This window comes from Apium graveolens, chromosome 2 (genome assembly GCF_009905375.1).
Source record: "Apium graveolens cultivar Ventura chromosome 2, ASM990537v1, whole genome shotgun sequence".
Classification (NCBI taxonomy): Eukaryota; Viridiplantae; Streptophyta; class Magnoliopsida; order Apiales; family Apiaceae; genus Apium; species Apium graveolens.
In genome coordinates, this window is record NC_133648.1 from 82,607,874 (window position 1) to 82,621,212 (window position 13,339).

Genomic DNA, 13,339 nt, shown 5'->3' on the forward strand with positions numbered 1-13,339 from the left:
CAACGGGTAGTCGCGGGGCGTTTCCCACGGTCTTGCTTGGGGTGCACTTGAGTCTGGCTAACTTTCCTAACTATTATTGTGTGATAAATAAATAAAGAAAGAGTGAGCAATACAACCCACAAGATAATATATAATTTTATCAACAATACAAAGTAATTATTATAATTTTCTGAAAATATTTTCCATGCATAAGGTAACATTATCTTGATATATGTTTAAAAGATAAAGTTACGAGATACTTCAATATATTTATATATCATTTTCATAAAACTCCTTGAAAAATATTGTTGTTTAAAGTATAACAAGTTTTCAAAGGTTCATCATATAGATGAAGTTACCAAGTGAATCTTGTATAAATCATTCTCTTGAGGGCTTTTGTCCCCTCAAGTAAAATCAATCCTTGGAATATCCTTTAAAAGATGAAGTTACGAGATACTTAATTTTTAAAATATCATTTTAAATGCTTGACCCTGCCAACATTCATCGGTCACCCAACCATAGCTTTCTGATCAGGGTGCTCTCGATAATGTTGCAGAAAAATATCCAATCTGGATGATGAACTAATTTTGAAGTAGTGTCGCACGAGAAGTGTAACTTATGATGATCAGTCGCAGTCGTACAACTCCACTTAATGCCTACATATAGGGGAGAACAGTCAGATTTACTCATCCACCAACCGCTGGACTCCTATAGAATGGACCACCTTTCTGGAACTTTCTGGCCATTTGGGCTTAATAAATAATGTTGGACTGGCACCACTCGGCCACTTACGCCCCTCCTAGTTCGAATAAAATCCATGACCCTGAAATGTAAAGCTCGTATCCCTTTCCCCAAGTAGAAACTTGTTAACAGGACTCCACCAAGAAGTCGTATCTAGTTGGAAAGGGGAAACTCGCCAATATTTCCCAAGCGATACTTATTAATGGATTAAACTTGTTGTATGACTTACTTCTAGAATGTTGAGTAATTAATCTAAAACTTTATTTCTTAATCTATTTAGCAACTTCATGCGGATATAAAATATATCGCTGAGTAGTATCCCCCATATTTTGAGCGAGTATTTAAATCCCCTTCGAAAAGAAAGATTTAAATTTGAAAATGGGGTTTGGGATCCTTTCTTTACTTTCAAAACCATCTAAAAAGGTAAAAAGGATTTAAAAAATATAAATCACTTGTCAATCTCATTTGAAAACATTTAATAAATATTTAAATATTATTCCTTAGATTATTATTGTTTAAGAAATATATTTAAAAGTAATAATCAGAGTTAAAAGCATTTAAATGAATATTCAAAACTAATATTCATTTAATAAATATATAAATATTCATAAGTAAATTCTTTACTCGAATAATCAAAATAATATTCCATACTGATAATTTTTCGTAAATAAAATACTAAATGAATATCTGAAATAATATTCACTTTAGGATTTAAAACTATCAAAAAAACTTTATTTAATTATTAGCTATCGAAAAACCGTATGTAACATACTTGGGAACATCGTCTCCCGGTTTAAAGTACAATGTTCAAATTTGTATGGTCTATACTAAAGGTATACACAAAATATAGCTTATCGCTAGCATAGATATTATATAGCTCGTAAGCTCAGCTTTAAGTAATCATATTTCACTATCGAAAGATCATGATTTCAAAATGTGCATGCATATATATCATAGGATTTTAACTATAAATCATATATGCATTTATATCTCAAGATTATGTTTTCAAAACATTCATGCATTTATAACACAAGGTATTGCATATACTTGTAATCATCACAATAGTGATTAGGGTTCGAAAACTTGCCTGATTGTCCGGGAGTGGTAGTGGGTCTCGGATTGGTCCGACAATCTATAAACAATAACATACTCGGGATTATTCATCGGTCGCTTATGAAACTAAGCTTTACTCTCATATAAATTAACGCTCGTTCAAGTCATTGATTAACATTTATCGCTTGCGCACCCTCGGCTCCATCATTTTTATAAAATTGGAAAGTAATCTTGTTAACGCAAAACCTTCACGAGGATCTTACTAACTGCCTCTAACACTTTACATAACATTTTCATGATCTAAAAAGTCTATTATGGGTCTCAAAAATAGTTTCAAAGTTACACGCAAGGTCAGGGTGGTTTCATGAAATGCCGTTACTTAAAATAATCGTTTATCCTAAATTATAAATTCGATTACCACGATATATATATTCCAAAACGAATCTTAAAAATGAACTAACTAATCACGGAAGTGGTGATGTTCAAAATGGGGTTTTTAGACTCCAAAGTAACACACAAACAAGGGTATTGTAAAATAAGGCATTACAACGGCTATAAACTAATGATTTCCAATTTTTACGCAACATCATCAAATCAACCAACAATAACTCAACATCAATCACAACCAAAACAACAACCTAATCCACCAATTATAAGTCAAGACATTCAAGAACCACAATCTTTACACTAATCACAAAACAAGACCATCCATGATGATAATCAAGCCTAACTCATCCAAATCATACCACTAATCATATCATCCATTCAAGATTCAAAACTACATAAGTTCATAACATAAATAAAAGAGTGAGAGATGTTTTATACCTTCTTCATGCTACTTAACACAAGACAAAAGCTTTGAAAGTCCCTAAGAACCTTGATTTAAGCTTAAACAACCTTAATCATCCACGAAAATCAAGAAAATCCAAGTTAGTAACTATTCATCACTATTCATCATCATCTTTGATGATTTATTTGAGCTAGATAGGAATGGAGTTTGAAGCTTAAACTTCTAGGATAACTAAGTTTAATCATCAAGAAGCCATGGAATTTACCTTAAGATTTATGATGGAGTGGAGCTTGGACTTTGACCTTTCATTTCTCTATTTTCTTGAAAGGGCCGAGAGCTTGATGGTGGGGGGATAGCTTTCTTGGTTGATTTTGATCTTTGTGCAATAATGTTTGGTTTTAGCATAATATCTAATGTTTTCACTTTAATAAAGTGATTAGGTCACTTGGCTTGCATAATCCTATTGCCACATGTTATTTCCTTATGGTGATGATAATGTCATCTAGTTTAATCCATTTGATTAGTTGCTAATTGTTTGGTTAAGTCTTGAACTAGCTTGGTTAATTTTTCTTGCCACTTGCATATATTTGTTCCTTGATCGTTTACTTGTTTTACGGCTCATTTTACTCTCATTCTCATTGATTGTTTGAGGGAACATATCAGTGATCTTATCATTAGGGATTCCCTAAGACTTTCTCATTATCTATTATTCCTTTACTCATCCTCCTTTATTATATTTTGATTTAATTCCTTCACTCTTCACGCTTTATACTTAATTCTTTTAGTGTCTGGCGGTTTTCGGAAAAAATCAAAGTGCTCATTTTCGAATTCTGATGACCTTTACATACACTCAAATTCATTACGGAATACTAATACGTACTCAGAATTTTCATAAAAAAACTTCTAAATACGGTCGTCTGATAATATTTCACAATCAGCAAAAATTTACTGTTCATCAAGGTTTCAAATAGTTATAAAATTCGGGGTTATTATAGTCTCCCCTCCTTAAAAGATTCTGTCCCAGAATCAGGTGGAAAACACATGGGGACACTTTTCTAGCATTGAGCCTTCTAGTTCCCAAGTTGATTCGTCCATATTATATTTTTTCCACAAAACTCTGACTAGCTTGATAATCTTGTTCCGAAGCACTTGCTCCTTTTGATATATAATCATTACTGATTGCTCCACATATGTTAAATCTGGTTGCATGTCTACGTGCTCGTATTCCACTATATGTCAGGCATCTAATTATACTTTCTTAACATTGACATGTGGAATACATTGTGAACTTGCTGCAAGTTTGGGGGTAGGGCTAGCTCATAATCTAACTTCCTGTTATTCTCAAACAATCTAATAATGAAATTACAGATGGGGGGTTGAATGTAATTCTGGTTTCTTTTTGAAATCAAAAAACTTTTTTACCAAAATATATCAGTGTTTGAATATGCAAGTCTGCAGAATGAAATTTGAATGTATTCAAAACATAAAGTAATTAAACATAGAGATTTAAAAACTTTATGGTGCATTGAACTTTCCACCAGATATATATATTGATTGAGAAACTGTTGATGCAAGAATGCACACAATTGCTTACAAGTAAAATTATAGAGAAAGAACAGAGAAATACTTAACAGATGATTCCTTCTCATGTTTCTCAGTTCTTTCAATTGATCAATCAATAATTATCTACTTGTTACATTTGGTTTATATATCATCAAGTTACATATGAAAAAGAAAAACATATAAAACAAAATGTTTAAGTCTTCATCACATGTTTCTTCATTTCTCTATCCAGCATCTTTGTATTTCTTCAAGTAAGCATGGAAATGGAAATACTTCTTTGTTCTCGTAAACCTGGTTATAGGCTGCCACATTCCTTTTGTATACAATCAACCCATGTGACTGTCAAGTCACTATCAACTCCTATTTGAATCTGATTTTCCTTGAGACTGCATTATCCGTTGAGTCTGTTATGGATCATCCGTTGAATGTGCCTTGTGTCATCCTTTGAGAGCTCTGCAGATTATCCATTGATGGTATTTCCATAGCAGTTGACACCATTTCATTTATGCAAAATTACAAGAAATCTAATATTTACAATTAGCCAATCTATTTTGCATATCATTCTAGTAGTCAACATGACTTAGAATATCCTACAACTTCTAATACTTTAAGACATTACAATATACATGAATGTGCTACAAAAACTTATTTAAACATAAGTTACTCTTTCAATGGATGACAGAGTAAGATTATCCATTGAAAGCTACAAACACACTTAATTAACTCTACTAAGGTGTTTTGGTGAAATATCATCAAACCTACAACATATTTCTAACAATCTGCCCCAATTTATGTCTACTGGAATTGTAGGCATAAATTTAGAAGAACTTGATGATAACAAAACACCTTCTCCATAATGATCATTCAATAGTAGATAAAAATGATAAATGTTGTAGAATTTATTGAAAATTGATAGAGGAAAGTTCACAGAAATCTCACAATCCTTGTTCAAGGTGCTCCTCTAGTCTGAGCAAATTAATTCTTCTTCTTAAGTGTCTAGTCTTCTTTCCCAGCTTCTCATTGTTCTATTCTATCTGATGTTGGAGTTGTCTGTTGAACTCAGATTCATCTTCATTAGATAGATCCAGCATCTCCTACATTTCCTTGAGAGTCTTAATTGCTTGATATTTTTAGCTGATCTTCTAATATGAAAAATCTTCTGGTATTTCTTTGATCCTTGAACTCCATCAACCAATATGGCATCAAGTGCACTCTACTTCCAGTGTAAAGAATAGTTAATACTCTTGGTAGTGCACTTGGGTTTCTCTAGCTTCTTTGTATTTGTTGAATTTTGTTAAGTATCTCTCTTTTGGCCACTGTGGTGAATCCATAGTTTTTCTTGATTGTAGAGAATATCTTAATCAAAACAAAGTAGCCTTCATTGAGAATCCTATGAAGAGGCCAAGTGATTTCCCTTCCACCCTTGTACCTGAACACTAATCTTTCTGGAATTCTGTTGTGGGCATCTATTGCTCTCACTTCATCGAGCTCATCCAAGTAGAGATTAATGACTGAAAATTCCTTTATGTCACAGATAAAGAGTTGATCTCATTTGTTGACTTTTGGTTTGGGTTTGGATAAGGTTTTGGATTGAATGGGACTGACTTGACTGGCTTGCTTGGTTTATTCTTTATTCTCCTTGAAGTGGTTGGGATTGGGATGTTCATCTCAGGAATAGGTAGGCTTTCGCGGTCTATTGGTTCATCCTTGGGAATGAATGGCTCACCATGAAAGTTCACACCAGGATGGACCTTGACATTAGCTTGCTCCATTATGGGAATAGTTGATTGATTTGAGGTGGTAGACTGAGTTGGCTTTGGTTCTTCCTTTTCTTCTTCAAACACCAGATTCCTTTTGGCTCTTTGCTTCCTATAACCTTTTCCTGATTTCTGCTTTGGTTCCTCAAGCTTCTCAGTTTCAGTTATGGTGGCAGGCTTCTCAGTTTATGTAATAACCCCAAATTTTTGGACTTTTTGTAATCCTTAAAAATAGTGATTTTGCTGATTATATTGATAAAGGAAAATTTTATGCCACGCTATGTAGGAGTTCTTTTATTGATATTCTGAATTCTTATTAGTACTCCATAGAGTATATGAGTGTATGTAAAGATCGTCAGAATTCAAATTCGAACACTTTGATTTTTCCCGAAAATCCACCAGATACCGAAAGAATTGAGTATAAGGTAACATGATTAAAAGGATTTAAATTCAAGGATTATAAGAGAGGATCATTAAAGGAATATAAAATATTGAGAAAGGTTTAGGAGAACCCAAGTCCGGATATGATCCCTCAAACGACGAACAAGGACGAAAGTTAAGCGAACCGTATAACTGATAAGCGATCATTAGCCAAGTAATTAAGACTTAATCAAAGAGATTAGTGGATGGTGATGTCATCACACTACAAGGAGGAGACATGTGTTAAAAGGATGACATAATCAAGATGACCTAAGCATGACCTAGTAGATATTTTGATTTGGTGGATTATTAGCCAAGTGTTTTAACCATGGTTAATTCTAATTATGGTTAATTAAAGTAAAAGAGAAGCAACCAAATAAATCATCACACAAATCAAAATTGACTTATTATCCAAGAACAAGAAGCTCTCGGCCCTTCCATTTCAAAGCAAGAACAAAAATCAAAATTCAAGATCCAAGCATTGTTATTTCATAAGGTATGTTAGATATATTTGTGATCTCATGTCTAATCTGATGTGTTTAGTTTCAGAACTTAATATCAGGGCTTATCAGGACTTACTGGAAATCAGGATTTACTGAAGACAGGAAGATATCAGAACTTAAGTTATCAGAACTTGTGATATCAGAACTTAAGGAAGGATATGCTTCAGAAGTAAAGTGCGGCTGATTTCTAGGAGAGGATCTGGACTAAAACAAAGGAAGATATGCTTTAAGGAGTTGGACGACTAGAAGACTTGTAAGAAGATAATATCTGATTGATATATTTTAGGAAGAGATATATATTATATATCAATTAGAAGATATCTTGTAATTATGTACTATATAAACACAGCTTAGGGTTTACACTATATATGTTATCATTCACGAGAAAAATTATTAATTGTAACCCTAACAGCTCTTAGTGATATTGTTCATCACTGAGAGAGTAGTTTAACATACTTTGTAACAAAGCTTATTATATTGAATAAACTTGATTACTGTTACATACTTTGTGTTCTAAATCGATTTGATTGTATAAACATTATATTCAACCCCCTTCTATAGTGTTGTGTGACCTAACAAGTGGTATCAGAGCCTCTCTGTTGATATACAAACAGTGAGATCTAGTTTACAATCATGTCTGACGAAACACAAACTCCACCTAAGCCCACCAAAACTCAAGATACTCAAAACAATCAAACCTACAGTCGATATGAGAATATAAGGGTTCCCATACTGAGAGCATCTAAGTATCCTATATGGAAGGTAAAGATGGCTATGTTTCTGGAAGCCACAGATCCAGAATACCTTGATAGAATTAATGATGGACCATATAAGCCTACCAAGCTTTCTGTTGCAGTTGTTGATCAACCAGTAAAGACCATACCAAAGGAGAAAGGTGATTACACACCTGAAGACATCTCATATATTACCATGGATGCAAGGGTAAGGCATTTACTTCATAGTACAATTGACAGTGTCATGTCAAATAGGGTAATTGGATGCAAGACTGCAAAGGAAATATGGGATGCTTTGGAGACAAGATGCCAGGGAACTGAAGTCATCAAAAAGAACAGGAAGACTATACTCACACAGGAGTATGAGCACTTTGGCTCAAAATCTGATGAGTCACTAACTGATTTATATGACAGATTTGCCAAACTCTTGAATGATCTGTCACTGGTGGACAAGGAATATGATCTTGAAAATTCAAATCTAAAATTCCTTTTAGCTCTTCCTGAAAATTGGGATTTGAAGTCTACTACTATAAGAGACAACTATGACCTTGCTGAACCTACTCTTGATGAAATTTATGGTATGCTCAAGACTCATTAACTTGAGATGGATCAAAGGAGCAAAAGGCATGGAAGAAAGTCAAAGACAGTTGCACTTAAAGCTGAGGAGGAATCTCCTAAAGTGGTTGTCTCAAAGAGGGGCAAATGAAAGGCTCTCATCATACAGTCTGATTCAGAGTCATCATATTCTGATGATGATGATTCAGGATCTGAAAATTTATCTGAAGTGGATGTTGATGCAGAGATGATGCAACTGTGTGCTCTTATGGTGAAGGGTATCACAAAGATAGCGTACAAGAAATTCAGAAAGGGTAAGAAGTTTTCTAGGAAAGGTGGGAGTTCTGAAAAGAAAGGGTTCAAAAAGACTGAAGGCAAAGGAGGAAAGTCTGACAGAGGAGACAACTCAAATGTCAAATGCTACAATTGTGGTGAAAGAGGCCACATCTCTCCTGACTGCAAGAAAGGAAAAGGTGATAAAGTCCAGGCACTTATCACAAAGAAGAAAAACTGGGCAGACACTTCAGATTCTGAAGAAGAGGTGAACTATGCTTTGATGGCAAATGCTGATAGCAGTTCTGGAACTGCTGAATTGAAGGTGCCTCATTCAACTCTTGCTTTTCATACTGATGATATTTCTGAGCTAAGATTATATCTTAAAACCATGTTCATTAGTTTTAGAGATTAGACTTTAGAAAATGAAAGATTAAAATCTGAAAGTCTTGCTCTTAGAAACATAAATGACTACTTAGAAAAAAAGTTAGTTATATTTCATCAAACTTAGAAAGAAAGAGATGAGTCTTTGTATGTTAAAGATGAACTGTTAAAACTGAATAAATCTCTTAAATCTGAACTAGAAAAGGAAAAGGAGATAATCAGAACTTGGACTAACTTTGGAAGAACAACTCAGAAAATCTTAAAAAATGGAAATTGGAAAGAAGCACTAGGTTACCTAAATGATAAAGAAGAAAAGGAAACTGTGTCGTCTAAATCAAACTTTACCAAGATAGCTGAAAAGCCTAGAATTAATCCTGTCAAGTTTGTGTCAAATTCTGACAAGTCAAAATTTGAAAAGATGAAAGACTCTAAAACAGAAGTCAAAGAAAAGTCAACTTATGACAAATTAAAACAGGATAAACAAATGTGGTAAATGGTGGCTTAATGACAAAGAAGCAGCTTAAGTATAAGCTGAAAGAGATTAGAAAAGAGAACAAGGTAAAGGAAGCTACGAAAAATAGGAATGGAAAGGAAGGTGTGAATAAAAGCAATAATTATATGTCTGTTCCTAATGCTCCTAGAAAGAAATACTATAATTGTGGAAACTCTAACCATCTTGCTTCTTTTTGCAGGAAAAATAAATATATAAACTCTTTACCTCCTAGATTAGGAGTTAAGAGTCAGCCTGTTAGGTTTAAACCATAAAATCCTTGTTTTCACTGTGGTAGTTTATGGCATTCTATTTATACTTGTAAGGAATATCATAGTTTGTACTATGATTATTATCAAATAAAACCTTCTTTAAAGAAAGTTAGTGTAATTCCTTCTAGTGTAAATTCTGATGCAAAGTCTGATATAAAGTCTGATAAAAAGCATGTTAGCATAAACTCTGAAACTAAATCCGCTGCAAATGCTAACAAACTTAAAAAGGCCAAAGGATCCAAGCAAGTCTGGGTCCTTAAAACTAACCAATAGTGGTCTTTGTGATTGCAGGGCAACAGGGAAAACATCCCAGTTCTAGACAGTGGATGTTCAGGACATATGACTAGAAATATAGCCCTGCTATCAGACTTTGTGGAGAAAGCTGGCCCAGGAGTTTCTTATGGAGATTGCAACATGGGAAAGACTCTGAGATATGGCAATATCAATCTTGGGAATGTCATAATTGAATCAGTAGCTCTTGTCTCAGGACTTAAACATAATCTGCTAAGTGTGAGTCAAATCTGTGACAGAGGTTATCATGCAGATTTCTTGCACAAGAAGAATGAAACTGCATCTACTCTAACTGATCATGTCAGACAGCTGGATAAGTTAGTCAAAGATTCTGTTAAAATAATAAGAAGTGATAATGGCACTGAGTTCAAGAATTCAATCATGGAAGAGTTCTGTAAAGAGCATGGAATAAAGCAGGAATTTTCTACACCTGGAACTCCACAGCAGAATGAAGTTGTAGAAAGAAAGAACAAGACTCTTATTGAAGCTGCACGAACTATGCTTGATGAAGCAAAGCTACCAACCTATTTTTGGGCTGAAGCTGTGCAGACTGCTTATTTTACACAGAATGCTACACTCATAAACAAGCATGGAAAAACACCATATGAGATGGTGAAGAAAAAAAAGCCAAATCTGAAATACTTTCATGTATTTGGATGCAAGTGTTTTGTTCTTAAGACTCATCCTGAACAGCTGTCAAAATTTAATCTAAAAGCTGATGAAGGAATTTTTGTTGGATATCCACTTTCCACAAAAGCCTTCAGAGTCTATAATTTAAGAACAAGGGTTGTCATTGAATCTATCAATGTATCTTTTGATGATAAAAAGATTACTGGACTTGAAGATTTCAATGATCATGATCAGCTGAGATTTGAAGATGAAGATGTAAATTCTGATTCTGTAAAATCTGATGACCTAAATCCTGATCCTGTAAGTTCTGACGGGTTAAATTCTGATGTCATTGAAACTGTGGTAATTGCACCAAAGGAAAATGCACCTGTTCAGGGGGAGCAAACTGATGATCATACCACATCTCAAGACTCTCAAGAAACATCAGAACCAGTCACAGGCTCTTCAAGTTCTGATTCATCAAATACTGATGAGCCAAATTTTGACAATTCTGGAAACTCTGATTCTTCAATTCCTGAAGGATCCAACTCAAATTCTGGAATGTCAGAGAGCATAACTTCAAGGGAAGCATCAGAAAATGCTGATGGAGACAGCATGGATCATGGGGGAGGATCCAGTTCTAGAGATCAACTTCCATCTGCAAGGAAGTGGACTAAATCATATACACCTGACTTAATAATTGGAGATCCTAAGCAGGTGTCAGAACTAGAACATCAACATCAAATGAATGTCTATATCATTCCTTTCTATCTCAGACTGAACCAAAGAAAATGGAAGAAGCTCTTCAAGATGCTCATTGGGTGCAAGCAATGCAGGAAGAGTTAAATGAATTTGAAAGAAATAAAGTTTGGACCCTAGTGCCAAGACCAAAGGACAGATCCATTACTGGTACAAAATAGGTGTTTAGAAATAAAACTGATAGTGATGGCATAATTACAAGAAACAAAGCAAGGCTGGTTGCTAAAGGTTACTCTCAACAGGTGGGTATTGACTATGATGAAATATTTGCTCCAGTTGCTAGATTGGAAGCCATAAGAATCTTTTTGGCTTATGCTGCTCACATGAAGTTCAAAGTCTTTTAAATGGATATGAAAAGTTTTTTTCTCAATGGAGAATTAGAGGAAGAGGTATATGTTGAACAACCTCCAGGCTTTATAGATCCAAAATTTCCAAACCATGTCTACAGGCTTGACAAAGTACTTTATGGCCTTAAGCAAGCTCCTAGAGCATGGCATGAGACTTTAGCTCAATTCCTTCTGGAAAGTGGATTTACCAGAGGCACAATTGATAAAACACTATTCTACCTCAACCATGGAAAGGACTTACTTTTAGTACAGATATATGTTGATGATATCATCTTTGGCTCTACAAATACAAAACTTTGTGAAAGATTTTCCAAGTTAATGCAGTCAAGATATCAAATGAGTATGATGGGAGAGTTGAGTTATTTTCTGGGACTTCAAGTCAAGCAAACTGAAGAAGGTACTTTCATAAATCAATCCAAGTACACCAGAAATTTACTCAAGAAATTTGGAATGCAAGACAGTTCTACTGCATCAACTCCCATGGCCACTGCAACCAAGTTAGATAAAGATACTGGAGCATCAGTAGATATTACTAACTACAGAGGTATGATTGGCTCTTTACTCTATTTAACTACAAGTAGACCTGATATCATATATGCTACTGGTCTTTGTGCAAGATTTCAGGCTGATCCAAGAGAACCTCATCTAATAGATGTGAAAAGAATTTTCAAGTACCTCAAGGGTACAGCTGATCTAGGATTGTGGTATCCTAGGGAATCAGATTTTAAGCTAATAGGTTACTCAGATGTAGATTTTGCAGGATGCAAAATAGACAAGAAAAGCACTAGTGGAAGCTGCCAATTTCTTGGAGGCGGATTGGTTTCTTGGTTTAGCAAGAAACAGAAATCAATTTCCACATCAACTGCAGAAGCAGAATATATTGCTGCAGGAAGCTGTTGTGCACAGATTTTTTTGGATGAAGAATCCGCTACTGGACTATGGGTTAGAATTTTCTAAAATACCTATTTACTATGATAATCAAAGTGCTATTACTATGATAGGAAATCCAGTTCAACACTCAATGACAAAGCACATCAGCATTAGGTACCATTTCATAAGGGAACATGTGATGGAAGGTACAATGGAATTGCATTTTGTTCCAACAGATCAACAACTAGCAGATATCTTCACAAAACCACTATGTGAAGCTATGTAATAACCCCAAAATTTTTCAACTTTTTGTAACCCTTGTGAATAGTGTTTTAGCTGAATGAGAAAACTTTTCACGCCACACTATGTAGGGGTTCTGTTATGGATATTCTGGGATTTTATTAGTACTCTATGAAGTATATAAGTGTATGTAAATATCGTCAGAACCCAATTCCGAACACTTTGGTTTTTCCCGGAAATCCATAAGATACGGAGAGAATTGAGTATAAGGTAACAGGATAAAAAGGATTTAAATTAAAGGATTATAATAGAGGATCATAAAAAGGAATACAATGTATTGAGAAAGGTTAAGGGAACCTAAGTAATAAGATCCCGGGTATGATCCTTCAAACGATAAACGAGAACGAAAGTTAAGCGAACCGTATAACAGATCAGCGGTCATTAGGCAAACGATTAGGAAGTTAATCAAAGGGATTAATGGGAGTGATGTCATCCAACCAATAGAAAGAAGACAAGGAAGGAAGGATGACATCATGAGGATGAGGTAAGCATGACATGGGAAGAAGGGAGGTGTGGTTGATTAAGGACCACACAAATTCAAGGGCAAGGTAGTAATTTGCTAAATCAAAAACAAAACCAAGCCAACCAAGCTAGCAAATCATTTCATCAAAAATCAAAAAATCAACCAAGGCATTTGTTCATCACCTAG